Consider the following 26,476-nt stretch of genomic DNA (forward strand, 5'->3'; position numbering starts at 1 on the left):
GGCACTTAAAAAAAAAAAAAAAGCAAAACATCGTTTTGCTGTTCCATCGATGGAGGGAAACCATCTGGTTTTCCCCCATCGATGGCTAAAGTATTCGACATCGGCCATGAACCATCGATGATTTTGAATCATTGATGGTCGATGGCCATCCCTAATGTTAAGCTAGTACAAAAAGTATGTGCAGCACATACTTTTTGTACTGTACTATAAGATGCGCGGGAGCGCGCATCTCATAGTACAGAATGGACAGAGCAGGAATGGAGCGTGTATGGGCTCCTTTATATACATTAAGAGGAAAGTCCAGGAGCAGAGCATTGTGTCCCTCCTGGATAGGGTCATGTTTGGAGGTATGCATAGCGCAGTGCTATGCAAAGCCGTCCTCAATGCTGCTCATCTGCTGGTATAACCAGCAGATGAGCGGCTTTCCCAGCGATGATGCGGGAGCATGCAGCAGCGCTCAGCGCTCATCGCCGGGGCACACACACTGGGCAGCTTTGAGCTGAAAGCCGCTCAATCCTGCTGTTTTGAGCGACTTTCAGCGGTACATCTAGCGTATACCTGTATGTGTTTGTATATCACTGTTTAACTGTACCTAACTTGCTGTTGCACAGAAATCAAAATCAATTTCCTAGTAAACGCAAGTATACACATACTTGCCTACCTGACTATCTATCTATCTATGCAATGCATGGCAAAAACACAGTTGTATTATGTTTCATGTGCTACCAGACCAGCAGAGGAAAGGAGGGTAGAGAGAGCTGTAAAAGTGCATACACACTAGATAATGGATGTTATTCTAGTTGACATGAAGTGTACCATTTTAAGCCCACCCGTTGCTCGCAAGGACGCCACCCCCTTCACAGGGCAAATTTGTCCACACTGCTGTAAATGGATGTTCTGCATAAACTTAGATGTTTGCATAAACGTCTATTCACAGCCTACGGGGCCAAACCCACATCAATCGATGGTCGCCGACCATCGAATGATGTGGAAGCTACACACAAATCTAGGACACTCTCAGGTGTCTTAGCTTTGCATGTGTTCTGGAGGGTAACATGGCGGGCAGCTGACACCCGGCTACGTCAGCTGCTTGCCCCGGCACCCGCGTCACTGGGTCATTAACATTGGAACTCCCAGCATTTTCATGGGATCGCCCATGAAACACTGGGCATTCCCATGGTCGCATGCCCCGGCCCTCCTAACCATGCCCTCCACCATCAGTGTTGTATGCGAGCTCCCGGCAAACACTGTGTTCGCCGCGTTCATTCACACACAGTGTATGCGCAGAAATGCGCATACGCAGTTGTAAAACATTGCGCACCTGTGCGTATTTGAACGGGTGCTCAATGTATTATGGTGACGGAGCAGAGTGCTGTGAAATGCCCACCCCCATCTGATACCTCGGCTGGATCAGGTAGTGTGCTTATCCTTCTGCCCACTCTCCATAACACACTCTCCCTCTCTCTCTTTCACTCTGCCCCCTCTGACACTGCCCCCCCCTCTCCCTGACTTTATGTTCCCCCTTCTCCATGGTACTCTGCCTTCCTCTCCATAGCACTCTGTCCCCATCCACTGTGTGTCCGGCGCATGTGCAGAAGGTACTGGAAGACACTTGGGCTACAACCATCATTAAATTTACAAGGCTGGCTGACATCTGGCTGCGCTGTCAATGTCCAGCCAGTCCCAGTGTGCCCAGACCGCTGCCCCAGTAAGTCAATGGCAAGTGCAGTGCTACTGTGCTCCAGGCTCCAGCCCTGTGTGTGCTGTCCCAGAGTCTACCTGAGGCCTCTGAGCATGTAATCCTCCATGGCATCGAGCATGAAAGCCCTGGCAACAACCATAAAACTTCTAGCAATTAACATGTAGGTAAGCGACACTTATGTGGAATCATATGTAATAGCCATTACAGCGTGTGGCATAATGTGAAATGGGCATCATGTTTGTCAAATAATGTGTAATGTGCATCATGGTGGGAGGCATAATGTGTAATGGGCATCACGGTGTGAGGTGTAATGTGTAATGGGCATCACAGTCTGAGGCGTAATGGGCATCATGGTCTGAGACGTAACGTGTAAGGGGCATCATGGTCTGAGGCTTAATGGGCATCACAGTGTGAGGCGCAACGTGTAATGAGCATCACAGTCTGAAGCACATGTAATGAGCATTACATGTTAGGAGCAACATGTAATGGGTATTACGGTGTGTGGCATATTGTGTAATGGGCATTACGGTGTAGTGTTCATTCTAGCACCCGCTATCTTTGAAAACCCATGCAGTTCCTGTTCCCTGCCTGGGGTGTCGCTGTCTGCTGTGGTGTTTCTAGCACAGGTCTGGTTTGCATATCAGTGCCGATATCCAGACCACACTGTGCACTACAGCAGACAGCGACACCCCAGGCAGGGAAGAGGAACTGCATGTGTTTTCATAGCGGGTGCTAGAATGAACACTACACCGTAATGTCCATTACACATTATGCCACACACCGTAATGCCCATTACATGTTGATGCAACACTAACGGCGTGTGGCATAATGTGTAATGGGAATTACGGTGTGTGTAATGTGTATTGGGCATCATTGTCTGAGGCGTACTGTTTAAGGGGCTTCACAGTGTGAGGCGTAATGGGCATCACAGTGTGAGGCGCAATGTGTAATGGGCATCTCAATGTGAGGAGCAACGTGTAATGGGCATTACGGTGTGTGGTGTAATGAACATTACAGTGCGTGGCGTAATATGTAATGGGCATTACAGTGTGAGGCGTAATTTATAATGGGCATTACAGTGTGTGGTATAACGTGTAATAGGCATTATGGCATGTGTTATACTATGTAATGGGTGTGTGATGTGTAATAGGTATTACGGTGTAAATTTTTGGCGTGGCTTTTGTGTGCACTTTCCCTAATGTCCCTATTTTACAAACATTTGTCAAGCTCTGGCAAAATATGTAATGTCCGTAATACCATACAGTGTGTTGCATTATGTGAAATGGGCATTACTGTGTGTGGCATGTGTGATGCACATTATGGTGTGTGGCATTATGTGGAATGGGCATTACAGTATTTACCATTATGTGTAATGGGCATTACAGTGTACATTTTTGCAGTGCGCCTTCGGTGCGTACTGCCCTGTATCTAGTATGTGTGTGTGTGTGGGGGGGATGATTCATTCTGATGTGCATATACATAAATAAATCACCCTCTATTTAGAGTTTGCATTGATGCAGCAATGGACACGCCCAGTAGGCTGTGATGGACACGCCCAGTAGTGGTGATGGACACACCCCACCAATGGTGCCCCCCTAAGAAATGGGCTGCACACGCCTATGGATATTGTGCATACAAACTGAATGATATGATGAACACAAAAGAACGCTCACCCGCGCCCCCCTCGAAGTGCGGGTTCACCCGCACAGGCTGCGAATGGATGTTTTGCATAAACATCCATTTGTATGCCTCGGGTAACTGCCCACATCTTTAAAAGATGTAGTGCATGAACGCATATAAAAGTGACTTCTAAGTCACTTGTATATGCGTGCACACTGTCACGGATGTGGGCGTGCAGCTGACATTCGGTGATGTCAGCAGCCCGCCCCCCACACCAGCGTCAACGCCTCATTACCATGAGAACGCCCAGCATTCTCATGGGAACGCCCATGGAACGCTGGGCATTCCCATATGGTAATGGGGCCACCCGTCACCCCTCGCACTTCTCCACCCCCCGCACGCCGCCATGCAGGCGCGCAACATCGGTGAAGGAATGTGAATAACCCCAAAGTGCTTTCAAATTGATCCTGTGAATTTATTTTCCATGCAAATTAAAGGAATCCTTCATGTTTCCGAAATACTCCTCCACAATATCTGCCATTATGCATGCGACGTGTCAGATTCTGAAAACCATGGAATGGTTTTATAGAATGGAGACTGCAGGAGATTTAAGGTCCCTCTCTAAAAATGATTCCATAGGCATTATGCTGCTGCCACCATCTTTGAATGATGGTAACTTCAGGACCTGGCTCCAAAAAGCTACTAATACCCCTTACATACATGTGCAGAGTGGGGTGTGGCATACTACCGCACGGCAGAACAAAATTGTACAGATGTATGCTATTAGCCTCGATGCCAGAGTCACTTAGTCCTTATATCCACAGGCACGCAAAGCACAATCCCTGATAAGCAGCTCCCCGGACCCGTGATGACACATGGGATGAGGATCAGGGCAGCCGAGAGGAATGCCGGGCCCCGGTAAAATTTTGGGGGCGTGGCCTAAGTGTGTGTTGTGGGAACCTCCCACACTTAGGCCACGCCCCCAAAATGTTTAGAGGAGGGTGAAAGAAAACTGCCCACATCTTTAAAAGATGTAGTGCATGAACGCATATAAAAGTGACTTCTAAGTCACTTGTATATGCGTGCACACTGTCACGGATGTGGGCGTGCAGCTGACATTCGGTGATGTCAGCAGCCCGCCCCCCACACCAGCGTCAACGCCTCATTACCATGAGAACGCCCAGCATTCTCATGGGAACGCCCATGGAACGCTGGGCATTCCCATATGGTAATGGGGCCACCCGTCACCCCTCGCACTTCTCCACCCCCCGCACGCCGCCATGCAGGCGCGCAACATCGGTGAAGGAATGTGAATAACCCCAAAGTGCTTTCAAATTGATCCTGTGAATTTATTTTCCATGCAAATTAAAGGAATCCTTCATGTTTCCGAAATACTCCTCCACAATATCTGCCATTATGCATGCGACGTGTCAGATTCTGAAAACCATGGAATGGTTTTATAGAATGGAGACTGCAGGAGATTTAAGGTCCCTCTCTAAAAATGATTCCATAGGCATTATGCTGCTGCCACCATCTTTGAATGATGGTAACTTCAGGACCTGGCTCCAAAAAGCTACTAATACCCCTTACATACATGTGCAGAGTGGGGTGTGGCATACTACCGCACGGCAGAACAAAATTGTACAGATGTATGCTATTAGCCTCGATGCCAGAGTCACTTAGTCCTTATATCCACAGGCACGCAAAGCACAATCCCTGATAAGCAGCTCCCCGGACCCGTGATGACACATGGGATGAGGATCAGGGCAGCCGAGAGGAATGCCGGGCCCCGGTAAAATTTTGGGGGCGTGGCCTAAGTGTGTGTTGTGGGAACCTCCCACACTTAGGCCACGCCCCCAAAATGTTTAGAGGAGGGTGAAAGAAAACTCTAAAAACTGTTGGGCAGATTTATTAAGCTTGGAGAAGAGATAAACTGGAGATAAAGCGGAGAAAAGGTAAAAGGAGATAATGCGCCAGCCAATCAGCTGTGTTTGAAAAAGACAGTTGGGAGTTGATTGGCTGGTGCTTTATCTCCTTTTACCTTATCTCCGCTTTATCTCCAGTTTATCTCTTCTCCAAGCTTAATAAATCTGCCCCATTAATCTCAGAAGCAGCACACACCTACAGCATGTGATGTGCTGACTGCAGGCTCAGCATGACCTCTCACGCTGTCAGTGAGACACTCATGCTGAGCCTGCTGTCAGCACAGCACATGCTGTAGAAGTGTGTGCTACTGTTGCTACCCGGGAGGGATGGAGGGGGAAGGGAGGGGTCAGACCAGGGCCCCTGCGGGGCCCCTTCAGCAAGTGTGGGCCCGGGTAATTAGTACCCGCTCCCCCCCTCTCTCGGCTCCCTTGATGAGGATATTATCCCTGATCCCACTTGTTTTCTCCCAGGCGCTAAATGGATACCATCCATCATTAATCGCTTTGTCCAGCCATTTTTATCAACCGAAGCGGCATGGACGCTAAAAGGTTCGTCCTTATATGTCAGACAATGAGCAAAATGTAATGGGTTAGTAGGTTTTTGCCTCCAAGTCACCAGAAGTCATAGCCTGTGATTTGGGGGGTTATTTTGGTTCACTCATTCTGACAAATTCCTTCTTAGAAGGACAAAACCATGTGCACTGCAGGTGAGGCAGATGTAACATGTGCATAGATAATTAGATTTGGGTGAGTTATTTTGTTTCTGTTCAGGGAAAATACTGACTCCTTTATTTATAGATATCACTTTGAAGTAAAACCCCACCCAAATCTAACTCTCTCTGCACAAGTAATATCTGCTCCACCTGCAGTGCACATGGGCCCTTATTCTAGTTGAATCGGACGGATGCGTATTTCGGACAGGAACCGAGTGCTCTTAGCCCCGCCTACCGTACGGATCGCTCACACTGTCCGAATGCGGTAAGACGCCGACCAAATGGATGTTTCATGTGAACACCTCCTCCATCTGTGGGAACCTCCTCCATCCTCCGATGGTCGCTGACCATCGAATTATGGACCGAGTGGTCAGGCAGCACCGAGTGCTCCAGACCACTCGGACATTTTTCCGAATGAAAGCAGGGATATGTCAGCTGTCTGCCCCCCCACACGTGCACCACGGCCGCATTACCATACGTACGCCCAGCATTTTCATGGGAACGCCCATGAAATGCGGGCGTACGCATATGGTAATGAGCCCAAACAGCCCTTCATGCCCCTCTCCATCCCCTGCTCGGATGGTTCCGTACGATCATTTTCTGCACGGACCTCACGCGTGTTTGTACGTGTGAGGCGTTCGCACATGCGCAGATACACCTCTGCACATGCGCAAACACCAACCATCATCCGTCTGTCTGCATTCGGAGCCATCTGACTCAATCAGAATAAGAGTGAACCAAAATAACCCCCTTGGTGCTGCAAGATTAAGGTAAGGAGAATACAAATTATTTTGATAAATGCTTAAGAATTTTTTTTCTTTAAATAAAATTAGTTAAAAATATAATCTTTTATATAAAATAATTCTGTAACATTTTGATGATAAAATGCACAGCAACACATTTCTTCTATTTATTGTGGAAGATGTTAATAGAATGCAGCTACAAGTTCAGTTCGTTCCATCAAACCATGTTTGTTCTCATTTCATTGCTTGTTATTCTCTGCTGTGCCTCTGGGAAAAAAAATAACGTCATAGAAGATTTCATCTATTATCATTATTCAAAGTTAAATACACTTCCATTTACCAACAGCAAACTTTGAAAGGATAAAGCATTTTAGCTTTTTTTTCATGTTCATCCATATTCTAGCATGACATGTTTTCTAATTGTGTGATTTTTGTATAAATCAGCCTCTATTGTAATCTATCAGAGGCAGAAAATCTACGGCAAAATGAAGCATTCACACAAGCTAAGTGGAAAGTTACTCAGAAGATAAAATGCAGTGCATCTGTAATACATATTTATCCTTTTTTTTTGTATATCATTCATGTTGTAAAAAGTATATCTACACCCCTATAACTCCTAAAGGTGCAGAGATAAATTTACCAACCCTTATAAATATATATTTTTTTACTAGTGACCATATACAAATTTACTGACTAATACACCATGGCCCTTATTCAAATCTGATCGCAGTACAAATTTGGATACTTGTTTCCTAGCACGGCACCCACGATTTTAGATTGTATGGCATCTTATGCATTGTATCGCATCGCATGCCATATAGCCGCATGCAATGTGATTTTAAATTGTATAAGCACCCTAATGGGTGTTTTCAAAGTTAAATGGCCCCCCTATACGATTTCTAATTGTATAAGCACCCTAATGGGTGCTTACAATGTTAAATGCACCCCCACGGCAGCCCCACTATGAACGCCAACCCGAAGCGTGGCGAGCGCAGAGCGCCCGCGAGGGGCGGCGGTATGCGTCCTCCGACCTTTTCCTACCCCCAGTATCCACATCGGCGTGGAGTCGTCTTTATATAGTGTGCGCTTTGGGCTCGCCACACTATCTAAAGTCAACTCCACTCCGCGTTGGCGTTGATACTGGGGATGGCCTGGGGGTGCTTTTAACATTGTAAGCACCCATTACGGTGCTTATACAATTAATAATCTTATAGGGGTGCCATTTAACATTGAAAACACCCATTAGGGTGCTTATACAATTTAAAATCGTATACCATCGCATTCTATGCCATATACAATGGTATACGATTTTAAATTGTATAACATCGGGTGCCATCGCGTCACATCGCATCGCATAGTAAGCCTTATGGTATGCGATGGGCGCCGTGCTGGGAAGCAAGTACCCAAATTTGTTCTCAAATGGGCAAAAACATGTGCACTGCAGGGGGGCAGATGTAATATGTATAGAGAGAATTAGATTTGTGTGAGTTATTTTGTTTCTGTGCAGGGTAAATACTGTCTGTATTATTTTTACACTGCAACTTAGATTTCAGTTTCAACACACCCACCCAAATTTAACTCTCTCTGGACATGTTACATCTGCCCCACCTGCAGTGCACTTGGTTTTGCCCATTTAGAGAACAAATTTGTACTGCGATCAGATCTGAATAAGGGACAATGTTTTGTTTGTCAAATCTAATTTTTACAAAAGTGTAACACCAGTTATATATGACAAGTAGCAAGAGCCATAACTAGACTTTTTGGTACACTGTACTAAAAAGAAAATTGGCGCCCCCTTCCCAACATTTTTTCCAATAGACAGGACCGGATTTCCCACCATGCACGTGAGGCACGTGCATATGGGCGGCACCTGCTGGGGGCAGCACGGCATCCCCCTTCTTGTGGGGGATCTGCGAATCGTGGGAGGGAGGGTTGCGGGGGGGGGGGTGTCCGTGAATCGCGGGGGGTCTGTGAATCAAGGTAGGGGGTCACGGGTGTGTGTGTTTTGTGAATAGCGGGAGGGGGTTCCGCAAAACATGGGAGGAGGGGTCGTGGGGGACCGCAAAATGTGTGTGCGTGTGTTTGGGGGGGGGGGGGCTGCTGTTCCATTTGCCAGCAGCACTATGGCAGCAGCTGTGGAAGTGACTGGAGCATCAGCTGCAGTGACAGCAGCGACATCTCCAGCACTGGGGAGGAGAAGAGGACAGGGCACCTCTTCCAGACCTGCGACTGGGACTGTGACAGCTACATTAGCAGGTACGGGCGGAGGGGTGGGTCGGGTGCACAATGTTTTGCCTATGGGCGGCCTGTTACTTAAGTCCGGCCCTGCCAATAAAGACATAAGGAGCATGCCCTTGTGGTGGCACATGACAATTGATCACAGAAAAGGCCCTGCTATGATGCCCATTCCCTCATATATTACACACACATTTGTAGAACACCGCAAGAAAATGGATTCGGACACAAATACTCTTATTACTAATCCCATATGCATGCACTGCTTTTTTTTTATTACAATTCCCTTTAGTAAATAACACATTTAAATATTCTGCCATACCCAGGATTGGAAACCATAACCTGTTGTATTCTGGACAAACACCCTATTCATTGCTCTTTTTGATTCTGCATACAAATATTAAGATTTCAAACTCATTCGATGGCGATACCAATGCCAGTAATCCCAACTGTGGGAATACCAATTGTAAGTATGCAGGGCAGGTTCGGGTGCCAATTGTCCTCATTTCGACCATTTAAACATTTCCATGCATACCTTATGCACATTGACATAACTGACATGATACCAGCTGCCATATTTTAAATCCTTTTATGAAATTGAAGCATTATCATTGTCAGTTATGAGGAGGGACTTTATCTAGTATCCTGTAGTTTATTAGTCACAATGTCACTTCTGTTCTTTAATTGTGCTCCATGCTGTGTTATTATCAATGCAACTCGCATTCAATAAAGTTCTCATTATTTAATATCCAGACTTAAAATCTGGATCCCTTGATACCGTATAATCAGCTTGTGTAGTTTCTTCAAATATTAATAGTTAAGTTTAAGCTCAGTTTCTGCTCTGATCAAAGTTACCACAATTAGTTCAAAATGGCATTTAATTACTGAGCTACTTCATGTTTTTCTTTAGGTTTTCGCAAAATATTAAGGTTGTTTAAAATTAAATTAAAATGGATTGAAGCTAATTTCATGTGACTTTTAATGTTTCTCTTTTTACAGCCATACCCCTTTTTAAAGAATTATTCGTGATACGAAATAAAGTGTGAAAAATTAGATGGAAATGGATTTAAGAATATTAGTTGGAAGAATAAGTAACAGCGTACATGGCGAGCAGCTCCTTTGGCCAGGTAATATAATCCTTGAATATGGATACCTCACTATAAGATGTAAATAGGAGATTTAAAGAGTATTCAGAAGTAGAGAACATCATTTATAAAAGAAATGGGATGGTTACATTATGAGATACAAAATCTGAATTGGTTAATTGTAGAACTATTATATGTAATCATATCCAAGGTCAGTACAAGGAATTTCCTAATGAAAATGTTGTGTCAATGACCCAATAGAGGTCAAATGGTAGAAAGAAGATTTCTCTAAAATCAGGTAGAGCATAGCAATGTGTCAGTGGTGGAAACTTTTTAATGGAAGATACACTGGATGAGCTGGCAAATGGACACGAAGGGCACAGCTGGGGAGAGTGTTGACGAATTTACAAGACAGAGTCGCAGAGTCTAATCCGCTGGTGGTCTTGTCCAGGGAACCACTCAATGGGATTTGGGTTTTGCTGCGCTTGACAGGCAGGTCGCAGACCTCTGTATGAGTCACCCTACACCAGACTGTGATTCTCTGAGGTCATTGCACACTGGACAACTGGAAGAGTAGACAGGTACCTATAGCTGTGTACCACTGAGTGGATGGAGTCAGTTTGTGAACTGATAGTGGAGATAATATCAGCTAGGAATCTGAAGTGTTGGTCTTAGAACTATTGGGTGCTGGTATTCGGTCTGGTTACCGATGATGCTGGTATTCGGTCTGGTAACCGATGGTTGTCTGGGAACATATGATGCAGGTATTCAGTCTGGGAAACGATGGTTGGTATGGGAATTGATGGTGCTGGTATTCAGTCTGGGAACTGATGGTTGGTCTGGGAACCCGTGGTGCTGGGATTAGGTCTGGGATCCAATGGTTGGTCTAGAAACCGATGATGATGGTTGTCCAGTGATGGTATTCCTGGGCTAGACAGCAGATAACTCAGGGAAATATGGTGATGGAAATAGCAGCAGTGTAGAGTTATCCAGGTGCAGAATGCATCAGTAGGACTTAGGTAGTCACAGGTAGCAGTTAGTAAGCCTGGAGCCTAGAATGCAGACTATTGGAAGTCTCTCGGAAGGAAGACACTTGTTGAAGGCACTGAGGACTTATGAGCTCTCCCCTTATATCCCCCTCAGGGGCTGCTGGTTGGGTAGCTGTGCACATGACTGCAGATGGGTCCCGGATTGGATAGCAGGGCTCATACTGTAGAGAATGTACCCTGAGTTATGTGACAGCTTCTGGAAACTGGGATTAGTGTTGCAGGTCAGGTGGGTCCTCACCTGCATGGCGGCACCCATACAGAATGGTGCCAGCATTGAATGCTGGGCTGTGGAAAGGAGGTGACAGAAGTGGCACAGGGACATCATGCCAGTGAGCAAAATTGCTGGCATCGCCGGTAAGAGACACATATCAGTGCCGTGATTCCTTAAGACAAGCAATCTCCCCTACATATGCTGAGAAAAACCTAATAGTAATTGGGAAAGTGGCCAGGCATTGCTGCCCACCCTTGCCTGCTGGCCTTATAGCAGCCACACTCACTGGAGTAGCTGTACGTCTTCCAATGATTGCTCATTGTTTCACAGCAGCAGTTAGACTGTTTAATAATTGGTTTATTTTGGGCACTTCATTTACACCTTTATAATCCATTGATGAATCTAATCTGTTGCTAAATTTTTAATTAATCATTAGCCTTCTTTCCCACCATTGGATGGCCACTGGCTTTATTTGGGTGCACATTATTTGGGTGCACATTATTTAAAAAAAAAAAGAGTTGCTTTATATTAGCAATTTTCTCTTGCAAATTTTTCTGTAATTATTTTCAAATGTCAAAAAGGGCAGATGATTACCTCGCACCTCTCCAATCCATTCTTAACGCTGCTGCTAGGCTCATCTTCCTCTCCCACCGCTCTACCTCCGCCTCCCCCCTCTGTCTATCTCTTCACTTACTCCCCATTCCTTTCCGAGTTCTCTTTAAACTCCTCACCACCACCTACAAGGCTCTCTCCTCCTCCACCGCTCCTTACCTCTCTTCACTGATCTCTATCCACACTCCCTCCCGTCCTCTTCGCTCCATTGCTGACCGCCGACTGACCTCTCACCTAATCACCTCCTCCCACTCCCGTGTCCAAGACTTCTCTCGCGCTGCCCCCCTGCACTGGAACAACCTCCCGCCACCCATCAGGCTTTCTGATTCCCTTACCTCCTTCAAGCGCTCCCTCAAAACCCACTTTTTTCGACTAGCCTATCCCTCCTCCTAGCCTCTTTTGATCCTCCTATCCTGCCTCCGTTCCCCTCCGTTCCTACTTATCCTATTGTTTTTCGTTCGTCCACCCACCTATTTTTAGTATGTTAACTCTTATGAGTAGGGTCCTCCTTCCTCACGTACTCACCCTACCTCTTTACCTCACCTGTGCTCCTGTCCTGTTCTTCCCTTCCTCTACTTCATCTTCAGTCTCCTCGACAATTTTGACACCTACTTCTGAACTGATGCTGATTTTAGTTCTACCAGCTATACCCCTATTTATATTGTATTTTTCAACACACCCTGTACGTTACCTTGTAATTTGTTTTTTGTTTGCTATGTATGGCGCTGCGGACACTTTGCGGCACCTTATAAATAAAAGTACTACTACTACTACATTATCATGCATGAAAACTGTAAAACTCTTGACATGCCAAATTAACACTACTGTTTACTTTAAATATCACCTAAACCTTTTATCTAGCAGACTGTGCCTGTTCACTTCCTTGCACGCTTGGATGCATTTTCTTTGATGATTTCCTTCATTTTTCTTCATTTTCTATCGTAAAAAGAATCAAGTATTTGTGTAATCCTGAAAAATTCTAACACAATAAAAAAAAGAATTATGTTTTTTTTTTTTTTTTCACAGGCATATAATATAAAAAAATGTACCTTTCCTATATCAAATCACTCTCACGGAACACTGATTACAGTTTGAGAAAAGACAGTATGATTATAATATGAATGTGAAAGATAGGTAGCAAAGACTGTCTATACGTAATCATCTGCCCTTTTTGACATTTGAAAATAATTACAGAAAAATTTGCAAGAGAAAATTGCTAATATAAAGCAACTCTTTTTTTTTTTAAATAAAAGAACTTGAAAGCAACAGCTTTTTGTCTCGTTTTTCACATTATTGACCTTTGTAATGCAAATTTCAAATAGCGGTTTACACTTTAGTATACATTAAAAATGAACCGATGCAAGAACACAAAGCAGATTTTTTTTCCAGTCGAAAATTATCATAGCCTCAATATTTTTCAAAGAGCATATTATTAAGTCTGTTCTGGTGCGAAACTAAATATAATACCAATTATTCAAATTTATTCATAGAGTACAATGCAATTATAAAATGAAATCAATACAGCTTTTTAACTGTGGTGGACAGACGTGACGAAAGTATACTATATCATTTGGCTTCAACATATCATTAATGCCTTGCTCTCAGACATGTTCTTATGCAGCTACATATATACAAAATGATTAATTCATATGTACAAAAATTGAATGAGTAATTGTCTGGAGTGCTTATTAGACAGGGCCCTGTTGTGCAGATGGGAATCTTTGAGTGGAGATTTAGAAGCAAAAGAATTTCTGTGCATAGTGTAATACGTTTAGATGCCATAAAGAAGGAATGTAGGAATTTGTAGGACTAATTAGAAATATATTTTTTAATTAAAATACTGCTCTGTTACCCAATGCAGAATGTGTATTTGATTATGAAACAAATAAGCTCATATTTTGCACAATTACGTAGTTTAGATCTGCACAGTAGGTTTTGTTTTGGTACTTGTTTCCTAGAACGGCCACAATCGTGAGTGATCGTGGCTCTTAATTAAGGGACACGATCCTCACGATGTGGCCGATTTTTTACAATTTTTTCCGTTTGATTGACAGAAATCGGGTCAATCGGTCGGTCGCGACCAATTAAAATCGGCCACGATGCGACCGACCGATTGACCCGATTTTTCCATAGACTTCAATGTTAAAAAATCTTTTAACATTGAAATCGGTCGGTCTTGTGCCATTATAATGGCACAAGATGAGATGGGCTTGATTAAGTCCATCTCACATAGGGAAAAATGATAAAAAAGGTGAAATGGGCCAATATGACCCATTTCACATTTTTTATGTGCCCGCCATGACCCCACGATAGACGTCAACCCGAAGCGTGGCGAGCGCAGCGAGCCCGCGAGGGGCGGCGGTGCGTGTCCTCCGACCTTTTCATTCCCCTACTATCCACTAGGGCGTGGAGTGAGAATAGAATAGTGTGGCGAGCGCAGCGAGCCACCGAGCCCGAAGCGTGGCGAGCGCAGCGAGCCCCGCGAGGGGACGCGTATACCTGTGAAGTTATACGCGTCCCCTCGCCGGGCTCGCTGCGCTCGCCACGCTTCGGGCTCGGTGGCTCGCTGCGCTCGCCACACTATTCTATTCTCACTCCACGCCCTAGTGGATAGTAGGGGAATGAAAAGGTCGGAGGACGCGCACCGCCGCCCCTCGCGGGCTCGCTGCGCTCGCCACGCTTCGGGTTGACGTCTATCGTGGGGTCTAGCCCACTTAGTAACATTTGGGGGGGCAATTGAAAATAATCATGTGAAAAAAAAAAAAAATCGGGTGAAAAATCGGTCGGTCGGATCGGTCGCATCGCATGCGACCAAATCGCATGCGATGCGATCGATCCGATTTTTTATCTTACGACCACAACGATCTAAATCGTTGTGGCCGTTCTAGGAAACAAGTACCTTTGTTTTTGTTACCCATAATGCTAAAATTAGGAGAACATTTCTCTCCACCCCTCCTTATTGATTGAAGCCTGCAGAGATTATTTGTATTCTATAGATCAGGAAAACACGTGGCTCATATAGTGTTTTGATGTCCCCTAAGGAGACAGATTCAATAAGCTGGATTGATCTGAATGGCCTTTTTTCCCTGGTAAACTGCCTTGAGCGACTCAGCCACAATCAGTCTCAAGATGCAGTCAATGCTCATTTCTGCTTGCACTTAAATGCACTTTAAGTGCAGCCCTAGCTGATATACCTTTTCTTAGCTGGGATGTGCACACTTTGCTGCCCTGACCGGTTCATTGTTGTCAGCTCCACATACATCGGCCAGTTCATTAGCAATACAGATGCATCCATCCAGTTTGCTTTGGTAGCTCTGCTGTTGCAAAAGTCCACAGCTCCCTACCTATACCTGCCCCTTGGAATGGCATATTCTCCCCAGAACATCCGTGGAGTCCAGAGAGCCTATCTGCACCAGACTTGTTTCCATTGAATGTTCCCTTATTGCTCACTCTCTCTTGATTCTGAGGGGAAAAACTGACTTCCTGTGAATCAAACTGCTCTACAACTTCTATGCTTATGGTTCTTTATTCACAAATTGCAGCCACGCTGCGCACATACAGATGTTCGATAATCAAATGGATTGTGAATGATCTGTAGCGATTCATGCTGAATTAGGCCCGATACCTGTTATTGGCCTAGCCTGTTTGACCACGTTTAACTGCACTTGACCTGAGAATGTTTATTGGGCGCACTCTTGCCTGCCAACTTGGACATTTTACTGTTAAGGTGGGTACACACCAATATGACTGGCTCAATGGTCTTGCCAAATATTCTTTGGCCTGGGCCATGCCCATTTGGCCGTACACCAGAAAGGTTTCATTAATGCCAAAATGATCACTGTTCCATCCTTCTGTCAGCGGCGCTGACATGTTTGTGTGCTGCGGCGTCACTTCCACCCGGCCGGGACGATGTACCTCTGCCTGGCTGGGGGACGTCAGTGTAGGGAACACATGGGGTGCGTCGCCCGGCGGTTGCCTAGCATCCAAGGGATGCCGGGCGGCGCACGCCCAGCCACCTGAAGGTATTCTTAATTACAGGTTGGCTGGGTCCTCAGGCAGCGGCTGATTGGCTGGGCTATCCCTCTTAAGGGATCTGGCAAAGCTCAGCCCAGCCGCAGGGGCGAATTTAGGGGTCAGGCCGCCCCTAGGCACAACATTTTTGGCCGCCCCTGTATACATCGGATATACATACACACATATATATATATATATATATATATATATATATATATATATATATATATATATATATATATATAGTAGTACTCTTGTAGATCAGCACTCCTCACAATTAATGGTCTGTAATGCCTCGGTGCCCGTTAGAGTGTGTACACACACCATATAACAAAGGTTAGCAGCGGCACTCGTAGGACTTTCGAATAAATCACAAACACAGACACTGAAGTCTGGGGGCAACGTTTCGGTTTTAATCAACCGTTTTCAAGCTCGGAGCTTGAAAACGGTTGATTAAAACCGAAACGTTGCCCCCAGACTTCAGTGTCTGTGTTTGTGATTTATTCGAAAGTCCTACGAGTGGCGCTGCTAACCTTTGTTATATATATGTTTGTATATATGTATACACAAACAGTGTATATATATATATATATATATATATACACACACACACACACATACATACACACTATATATAGATATATAGATATATATATATATATATATATATATATATAGATAGATAGATATAGATATATCTATATATATACATATATATGACCCAGAGCCTGCCAGAAATGCTAATAAATTGAAGAGCTGACTGCCTTACTCATTGTGAAGTAGAAGTCAGCCCAGCAGCTATGTGTTCAGTCTTCTGAGTCTGCCTCCGTCTCCAGTCTCCACACAGCAGACAGCACAAAGTGCCCGGATCCCGCCTCCTTGAACAGCCTGCGCGCACAGCCAGTGACTGAGGAGCAGGCTGCTTACACAATAGGACAGCTGAGCTGAGAAGTCGCAATGCTGCCCTTTAGCTAGGGTGCGGACGGCTCAGCTGTCAATCACCGCAGCACGGGGAGGGAGCGGAGCGATGCAGATCGGATTCTTAAGAGAGATCCGATCTGTGCTGGGGTGGAAGCCGCGGACCTGCTCTGAGGACAGCTGGGCAGTTCACAGCTCTCTGCTTGGCTGTCAATCCGGAGTGCCTGGCTGGTGACGGGCTGGTGGCTGGCTGGTCACAGGCTGCCGCCCATGATAGGTGCCGCCTGGTGCCTCACGGGCCTAGTGATAAATCTGGCACTGCCCAGCCGGTGATATTGCTTGGAGCAGAGTGTTTTAATGCTCTCTCCTGTCCAGTCCTGTCCTGTCTTGGTCTGTCCCGGTCCTGTCAGTTCTGGTCCTGTCAGTGTCTTGTCCTGCTACAGTCTGGGTACAGTCATCGTCCAGTTGCTGTCCTGGTCCAGTCACAGTCCTGTCTTGGTCAAATCACTATCCTGTCCTGGTCCAGTCCTGATCTGGTCCTGTCCTGGTCCCATCTTGATCCGGTCCTGTCCTCATCCCATCTTGATCCGGACCAGTCCTGGTCCCGTCTTGATACGGTCCAGTCTTGGTCCCGTCTTGATCCGGTCCTGTCTTGGTCCCGTCTTGATTCGGTCCGGTCCTGGTCCAGTCCTGTTCCGGTTCTGTCCTCGTCAGTGTGATTGTCGTCCAGCCTTGCCAAGTCACTCCTGGTGTGCGCTATTCCATCTGGTGCTGCTGGAGTGTGCAGTGTGGTCATGTAATTGCTCCAGTGGAGCCTGGTTTGTTACCTTCTTTATTTTAGTGAGCAAGCTGCTCTGTATTCTTAGGTTCTAGTTTTCGTCATAGTCCTGCTCTCCGTGATTCGGAGAGGCTGTGGGTTCACGCCTATTTTGGGGTACCATCAGTTTCGCTTTGGCGTGTATTCATTTGGTGGCACCCTTTTATTGGTTTGTCCAGTGCCTGTGACTTGGTCACACTTCCTGTCCTTGGCCTGGTGCCATTAGCCAGGGTGGAAACAGGAGAAAGAAAAAGAATGTCCTATATCGGTGCACCAAAAAAAAAGAATAAAATTTAACTTTTATTATTCTGTTTAAGAACTGCGAGATAAAAATAAAGACATATAATAACAGACAAGGGTGGGGTTCACACAATTTTAAAACCAAGGTGGCAGGCAGACGTTGCAGAAGTGTATTTGTGTGTCTGGTCTGGTCAGAGAAAGGTAAGAATCTGACAGACCAGGTAGCGTATACAAGAGCGGGTTTAGAAAAAAACCTCTTGGTACTAGCTCTTAGTGACGCAGGTTCAGATTGCGCGCATAGGGGTTTTTTAGGCCTATGAGGTCATGACAACGTCAGTGGGGATCTCCATACACTGCAATAGTTACTCAGTGTATGAGTGAAAATCACTTCTGACTCCTGTGGAGGATCCCTCTGAGGTTGCACCCCCCTCTATATGGACGCAGTAAGCCAAAACAGATTACCCTGTGTGTGCGATATTAGAATGTTCCAAAATCGCACAGGTGTCAGTGCGCCTCCAGGGTATCTGGCTGCGAATATCCAGATGGAGCCGCCTCCAAGTGACTGAGCGTGCTGGACAGTGAGCTCCGTTGTGTGAGCCGTCTCAGCGCGTCACTATTATCCGGAAATAGTAACCCCCTGTGGGTGAAGTGCACCAGTACCGATTGTCCAGTGTGTACAGGATCTAGCGTGAGAACGCTCTAAGATCACTCAGATATTAGCACAGCACCGGGGTAACTGACTGAATGGTCCCAGTGGAGCTGCCTCCAACTTTTAGTACAGTGACCATAGGTATCGGGGTTATCGCAGCGGGTCACTACAGTAAAAGGAGCATTAGAAAAGCGTACAATGAAGCTCAAATGTACGAAAGAGAAAAACTCCTGGTACCTCGGAAGAAAGATCCCTCCAAATCCAATGACCCTATAAGATTCATTGGAACCTTCTGCAAGGAGTGGCAACAAGTGCAGGGCATCCTTAACAAACATCTTCATGTATTGAAAACTGACCAAGATCTGGCCAGAATGCTAGAGGATCAAGTACAAATGAGTTGGCGAAGGAGCCGCAACCTCCGAGACACTTTGGTCCAAAGCCATCTGGACAAACCAAAGAAGCCATCACGACAAAAATTGGGATCCTACAAATGCGGAATATGCAAAGCGTGTACCTACATGACTCAGAAGCAACAATACGTGGACAAATACAACCATACCTGGAAAATAAAAGATTACATCACCTGTGACACGGCAGGAGTGGTGTATAATTTGGAATGTCCCTGTAACAAAACCTACATAGGAAAAACCATTAGGCCCCTCAAAAAAAGAATTTTGGAGCACATTGCCAGTATCAAAAATGCTGAAAGAGACAGAAAAGCCATGAAAGCATTAACCCCTGTTGCTCGTCACTTCTACAGACATCATCAGAGCAAACCCATGGGTTTAAAAGCCTATGGCATGCTGAGAGTTAACATGGGGATTAGGAGAGGAGACATGGATGCTGAACTCCTAAGACAAGAAACGAGACTCATCTTTATGATGGGCACCATGTCCCCCACAGGCCTCAACGAGGAAAACAGCTACTCTGCATTTCTGTAATCCACTATACCTTTAAACATTACCTATTACACTTACCAACAGCTACGAGCAGTTCTTGATACCATCACCTATCCATCTAATAATGATATTTGTTCTATCTATACATCCTTGTAGGATGATTTACTATAAGATTTGCTCCATTTGACCTTGCCTATTAGGACTATTCATCATACATACAACCGAATGATGACCCCCCTATCTCACATATACTTACCCTTTGCAACATGCATAGCATCCTACTTTCATTAGTGGGAAACACACTGTGGACTTTCACCTGTTTTTCTATGAGATCACACGGTTCTCACTTTTTATGTGCAGTGACACACCACACGCAGTATTTTTTCTCCCACACTACCCAATCTTTTAATATCGACAAACCGATATATCACTACCGCATCCAGACAACAGTCTAACTGTCACTATACCTTACTGTCAGGAGACAGGCACTTTATCTATATACATTACCTATTTTTGTATTCTTAATTATCACATCTACTGTCAGGAGACAGACTCTATACGTACACACTATCCAATTATTTATATCTAATGATTGTCAATTATCAGCTCACCGATAATCCGACACCTACATTCACCTTATCACACCTAACACCCAATACACTAATGTCTAACAGTTAACTCGACATATAAGATACCATACTAAGGTATCAGGTCGTATACTGTCTATGACTCAACATCGGAGCCCACTTATAATACACCAACAACTCTATGGTATTAGACTTAGTTAAATCGACTATATACAACTCTGCCCGTACCACTGTAGTGAGTCAGGAGTCAGAGATCTCAATCTCCGAGATCACAATTTGGCAGGATCAATGGAGTTAGATCCTCATGGCAACCCTACACACCCGCATTATTGTAGCCCTATAATAAAATCAGCGATCATTACCGTAGCTGAAGATCTTAGCCTCACAAATCATAACAATGCAGGATAAACAGAGCTGAATCTCTATGGCAACCTGATGACGTCAGCTACACACGATAGGCTCTGAGCGGACGCCAACAGCAGGCGCGTCCGCCAGTGACCACACGCAACTCTGGTTGGTATGACAACCATGACACCGCACAGAATTGGACCGTATGAGATTCCGTCTAGGGGCTGGTATGCCTCAGCAACACACGATAGGACGGCAAATCCCGGACACGCTTCCGGAGGCACGTCCGCACTACGCAACACTGATTGGAACACAATATACCACCACCGGTATAATACCCCATTGGATCACTGATCAGATTGGCCCTGAGGAAGCTAAAATCTGCGAAGCACGTGCCGGCTAGCGGTGCGCAGGCAGATGTTTGTTATTTTTCTTATCTATGTATTTTGATTGTGTGTGCTAACTAGTGACCCGCTGCGATAACCCCGATACCTATGGTCACTGTCCTAACAGTTGGAGGCGGCTCCACTGGGACCATTGCAGTCAGTTACCCCGGTGCTGTACTAATATCTGAGTGATCTTAGAGCGTTCTCACGCTAGATCCTGTACACACTGGACAATCGGTACTGGTGCACTTCACCCACAGGGTGTTACTATTTCCGGATAATAGTGACGCGCTGAGACGGCTCACACAACGGAGCTCACTGTCCAGCACGCTCAGTCACTTGGAGGTGGCTCCATCTGGATATTCGCAGCCAGATACCCTGGAGCGATTTTGGAACATTCTAATATCGCACACACAGGGTAATCTGTTTTGGCTTACTGCGTCCATATAGAGGGGGGTGCAACCTCAGAGGGATCCTCCACAGGAGTCAAAAGTGATTTTCACTCATACACTGAGTAACTATTGCAGTGTATGGAGATCCCCACTGACGTTGTCATGACCTCATAGGCCTAAAAACCCCCTATGCACGCAATCTGAACCTTCGTCACTAAGGCCAGTACCAAGAGGTTTTTTTCTAAACCCGCTCTTGTATACGCTACCTGGTCTGTCAGATTCTTACCTTTCTCTGACCAGACCAGACACACAAGTACAGTATTACACAAACACTTCTGCAATGTCGGCCTGCCACCTTGGTTTTAAAATTGTGTGAACCCCACCCATGTCTGTTATTATATGTCTTTATTTTTATCTCGCAGTTCTTAACAGAATAATAAAAGTTAAATTTTATTCTTTTTTTTGGTGCACCGATATAGGACATTCTTTTTCTTTCTCCTGTTTCTACTAAACTCTCATGTCCGATGGTAGCACACCCCCAGTACCCTTATTAAGAAGTTAAGAAATTAAGCACGTAAGGGGGTCCACCCTTATTTACTCTGGGTCTTGTGCGACCGACAAAAACCCTTTTTTTGTACATTAGCCAGGGTGTCCTGTCCAGTTAGCGCCTGTTAGTTAGATCCTCCTCTTGGTCCTATCCCTGGCGGTTGTAGACTTGTAACATCTTAAAACCTGGTTGCATCTGGGTCGGAGCGGGCTTAACTCGCTCCTTCCAACGCGGAAGCTACAGGAGAAGTCTAGCATTCCGCAGTCTACGGTCACCTTCCCGAGAAGGCCAATAGAGCTAGAGTAGGGTGCGCCGTGGCCGTCCTAAACGACCATCATACGCACATGCTCAGCCCACCACCATCACACGCACATGCCCGCCACGTTACTCCCAACGGTGGTTTCACACCCAGAACCGTTACACCTTCATTGAAATGCACCTTGTCACATGCCATATCTTCTGGTTGTATGTGCAGCAAGGCTGATTCCCTGCAGATGTTGCATGTGATCCATGAGAGCGAATACATACTGCACAATGGAGAAGATTTTCCTTGCCGAGATAGCAAATCATCCTGACATCGTGCTAGTGTCTACCCACTTGTACTGTGCTTGCTGCCAGCCTGAATGTCTTGACTGTTCCTGGTTATGCCTGTGCCTCAGTCCTTACTTGCTACCTCACATTTATTTAAAACTGTTGATTCTGGGGCAGTGGATAAGGTAACCACTTCCCTTTTTATCCAGTAACTCAGCCACTGACTCCAATTCAGGACGACACACAAGTAATTCCATTCAAACGAGAGGCAGTCCACTTACAGGGCCTGATTCTGGTTCACTTGCAAAAGCTGATTCTCTCTAATGGACAAAACCATGTGCGCTGCAGGTGAGGCAGATGTAACATGTGCAGAGAGAGTTAGATTTGGTTGTTTCTTTGTTTCTGTGCAGGGTAAATACTGGCTGCTTTATTCTTACACTGCAATATAGATATCACTTTGAAGTACAACCCCCACCCAAACCCTCACCTGCCACGCACATGGTTTTGTCCAATAGAGAGAGAATCTGCTTTTGCAAGAGATCCTAAATAAGGCCCACAGTGTAGACCTATTTGGAATTTTCACAATGGACCTGTAATTAATGCTCCAATACACATGTGCTGGTACTTTATGCAGACCACACCTCCCTTCCCCCTAAAATATATATTTTTTTTTGAGGTACTAATGATTGCAATTTATACTCCTAACCAGAAATAGAAGATTAAGTAATATTAGTAATTTGCAACAAAAGGTGAAATCTGATAATTTTTTTGGGTTAAATATGCATTTAATGCTCTGCAAAGCTTCCATTAACTCGCTAATAGGTTAAGTAGGAAAATAATTTCCCTTTAAGACACTCAAATTGTAATCACTGGGTTCCAGATTCGCTGATATAGTATAAAGTAATAATATTATTGAGCGATGCGCTCAGGGAACTAATGCATCTGTGAAACGATACCTTTCCAGCAAGACCCTAGGAAATCAATAACTAACATCTTATAAGGGTAATTGTATACGTAAGTTATCTGTTATGTTTTGGATCTGTCCAGTTTATTGATTTTTACATCTATATTAGTAATATTGCTATTGATACACTGCTGACAATGTCTGCTTTATAACATTAACATTAATGATTATTGTTATTATAAAGTATTTGTATCTGTTTAAAGAGATGCTATCATTTGTTTTGGTCATGTTGTGTAGAGCAACTAATGCTAAATACATATATGATGAAGGTTTGCTTTTTGTGCTTTTTCTTCCCTTTTAAAGTGTGTGTGACATATTTAGGTTTTTTTCCCCTTGGACATGGATCGTTTGTATTGTATTATATTTATCATCATCTCTTTACCATATATCCCAAAATTTCCTAAATAAATCCCAGCCCATCCATTGGTGTTTTGAGGCATTCTTTCCATGTTGTCTTCTTATAGAGAGCATTTTAGGTACCATCAAATATTACAGGGCACATTTTTGAGACCAAGGGGGGTATTCCATATATGTTGCTTTTTTCACCAGCAGAAATAGCGGCATTCACCTATTCAGTGCTGCCGTTAGCAACAGCACTGAAGGCAGTCAGATCCGACTTTTTTTTTTAAAGTCGGATCTGCGGATTGTGGAATTCATGGACGTTTTTCAACAAGCCGCATCCGTTTTCACTAAAACACGGTCTTTCAGACACTCCACAGTTGAAATATTGAATTCCAACTGTCGAGTTACTGTTGAGTCGCTTGATTCTGACTGTCAGGACGTTCCGACAGTTGGAATCCCGGATTTAATACCCACCCCCAACATTTTAAATACAGAGCAAGTAATAACTGTTATGCTGCCAGGGGTCTTCAGTTCATTCAAGCTGGCCGTTTTGTAATGAATGAGAAATTCCAGTTAGGCGGTGGGGAACGAAGGCTAGTCATGGTGTTTGTGATCTCCACTAGTGTTATGAAGACACTTTTGCAACCTTGGGCAGGCTATGATTTTTTTTTTTTTTTCAGTAGAGAAGATGTTATCAGAGATGTTCCCAGTAGCCTTCAGGTGTTTCATGCTGGCCGTGGCAGATTTGTGGCAGTTGATGGCTGTTATGCTCCTGAAAAGGAGAGTCGCAGTAAGTGAGAGAAACAAACAATTGTAGAACTATAGAAAACTGTGGTGGCTAATTTATACTAACAGTTGAGACAATCACCCAGTATTACCATTAGCTACAAAATACTAACAGCTAGTGATGAAATAGTATCTACTGTACATTATTTAATTAGTGTTGGCAGCAAAATAGTAACCTCTAGTACATAAATGATTCATTAACACAGATAGTAACTATGGATTAGGATATATTACATGGTATTATTACAATGTTTGGCAATCTGTGTAACAGGAATATAGAAAAATAAGTACCACAGTCCCATATGGTACATGTTATGAACTAATAAATCTAACTAAAGCATTAACACTTTTTGGGGTTTTGCCATGGGGTATCACAATGGTGCATCATACATAAGGGTAGATGTTTGAAGCAGTGATAAGGGAGGAGAAGTGATAAAGTTCCTGGTACTTTATCACCGGCCAATCAGCTCCTAACCATTCATTAACAGTCAGGAGCTGATTGGCCGGTCATAAAGTACCATGCACTTTATCACTTCTCCTCCCTTATCACTGCTTCATACATCTACCCCTGAGATTTGCTTTAAAGCCTGCTCCACCTGTAGCAGATATTTCCTAAATATATTACATTGGTCAACAACATTTTTGCTGCCCAACCTGTTAAAGTTATTTTAGAACCAGTTTTTGGTGCTAATTCAAAATATGTTATCAGATTTCCCAGATAGGCTACAGTTTTTGAGATATAAATTGTCGTATTACTGTTTTATTAATTGTTGAAATAGCCACACTATATAAAATCAACTCCATGCTGACATGGATAGTGGGGGTATGAGCGTACTTACTATAGTGGACGCCCAACTTACATATAAGTATCGTATTTTTTCTTACACCTTTAAGTAACTGCAGAGAGCTGTCCATGTCCCCCACTGCAGTGAAAACAAGGGCATGGCCTCACAGGAATACCGCAATATTAGACCAAAATACCCATTTGTATTGCTCCCAGTCACTCATTAGATAGTAACATATATATGAGCACCGCTCCACCTGACCTCAGTATTCAGCCATATTAATAGTGCCCCATCACATGCCCACTGCACACAGCAATAACATGACAGCCAGGACTAGTCAGATATGTATGTTCTATAATCCCATCCAATGGGATAAATCTGCTCAACCTATTCCTGCCCGTGGCTACACTTTCTTCACTCTCCCCTCTTTCTTGGATTATCCAAAGCCACATGACTGCCAGAAGCCAAGGGCACTTAACATATATAGTGTTGTGCTGGCTTCTACTCAGAGTCATTATGATTGCCTGATATGGGTTTAAGCAATCACAATGTGATTTGGATGGGTGAGGACAGTTATGATTATATTTTGGGAATGACGGCAGCTATGAATCTATTGTGGAAGAAGCATCACTTCCTTTGCCAAATCTTCCTTGCCAAGGGTGGCATGCATCTCTATATCCTTTATATGAAAGGCCTTCCTGACAGCAGTCTTATTGCCTTTTTCCTCTGTATTATGGTCTTTGACTTTCTTCTGCGCTCTATATTTCTCAAGGCCTTTCTCAATCTTTCTCTGCCGTTTGAGCATCCATTGTGGAATTCTGTGGATGTCATCAAATTTAGTCAGGTGAACCCAGATGGATTTGGGGCACAGATTTTTTTATTCTAATTTTTTCCATGTCTGATGTAATCAAGGGAATCATTGATGAAGTCCAGAGACTAGGAACAAACGCATTGAGACCTAGTGCATACCTATGCTTCCCCCAATGAACAGATAAGGGGAGTTTAGAAGATTAATCTCAATTGGAGTGCTATAAATCATAGAATGACCCAACTCTTCTCTGTAGGCATTCCATATCAACCATTGCATGTGGGGAGAATTCACAGAAGAGGAGTATTTAACATGTTGTCTCAAATTTATAATGGTTCTAGATCTTATCCCTAATAATATCAATGTTAGGAATTGCTGCTGTTCTCCATAGTTGGGCGATCGATGCCTTAGCAGTGATCAGGATATGGCCAATGACATACCTCTCACCTGAGGTCAGGTGGCCTCCATATAGATGAAATAGGGCCATTTTAGGATTTGCCTAAATCAGTACTCCAACCACACTGTTGACCATGGTAAACACTTTTTCCCATAGCGACTTCAACACAGG

This window comes from Crinia signifera, chromosome 6 (assembly GCF_055691185.1).
Source record: "Crinia signifera chromosome 6, ASM5569118v1, whole genome shotgun sequence".
NCBI lineage: Eukaryota > Metazoa > Chordata > Amphibia > Anura > Myobatrachidae > Crinia > Crinia signifera.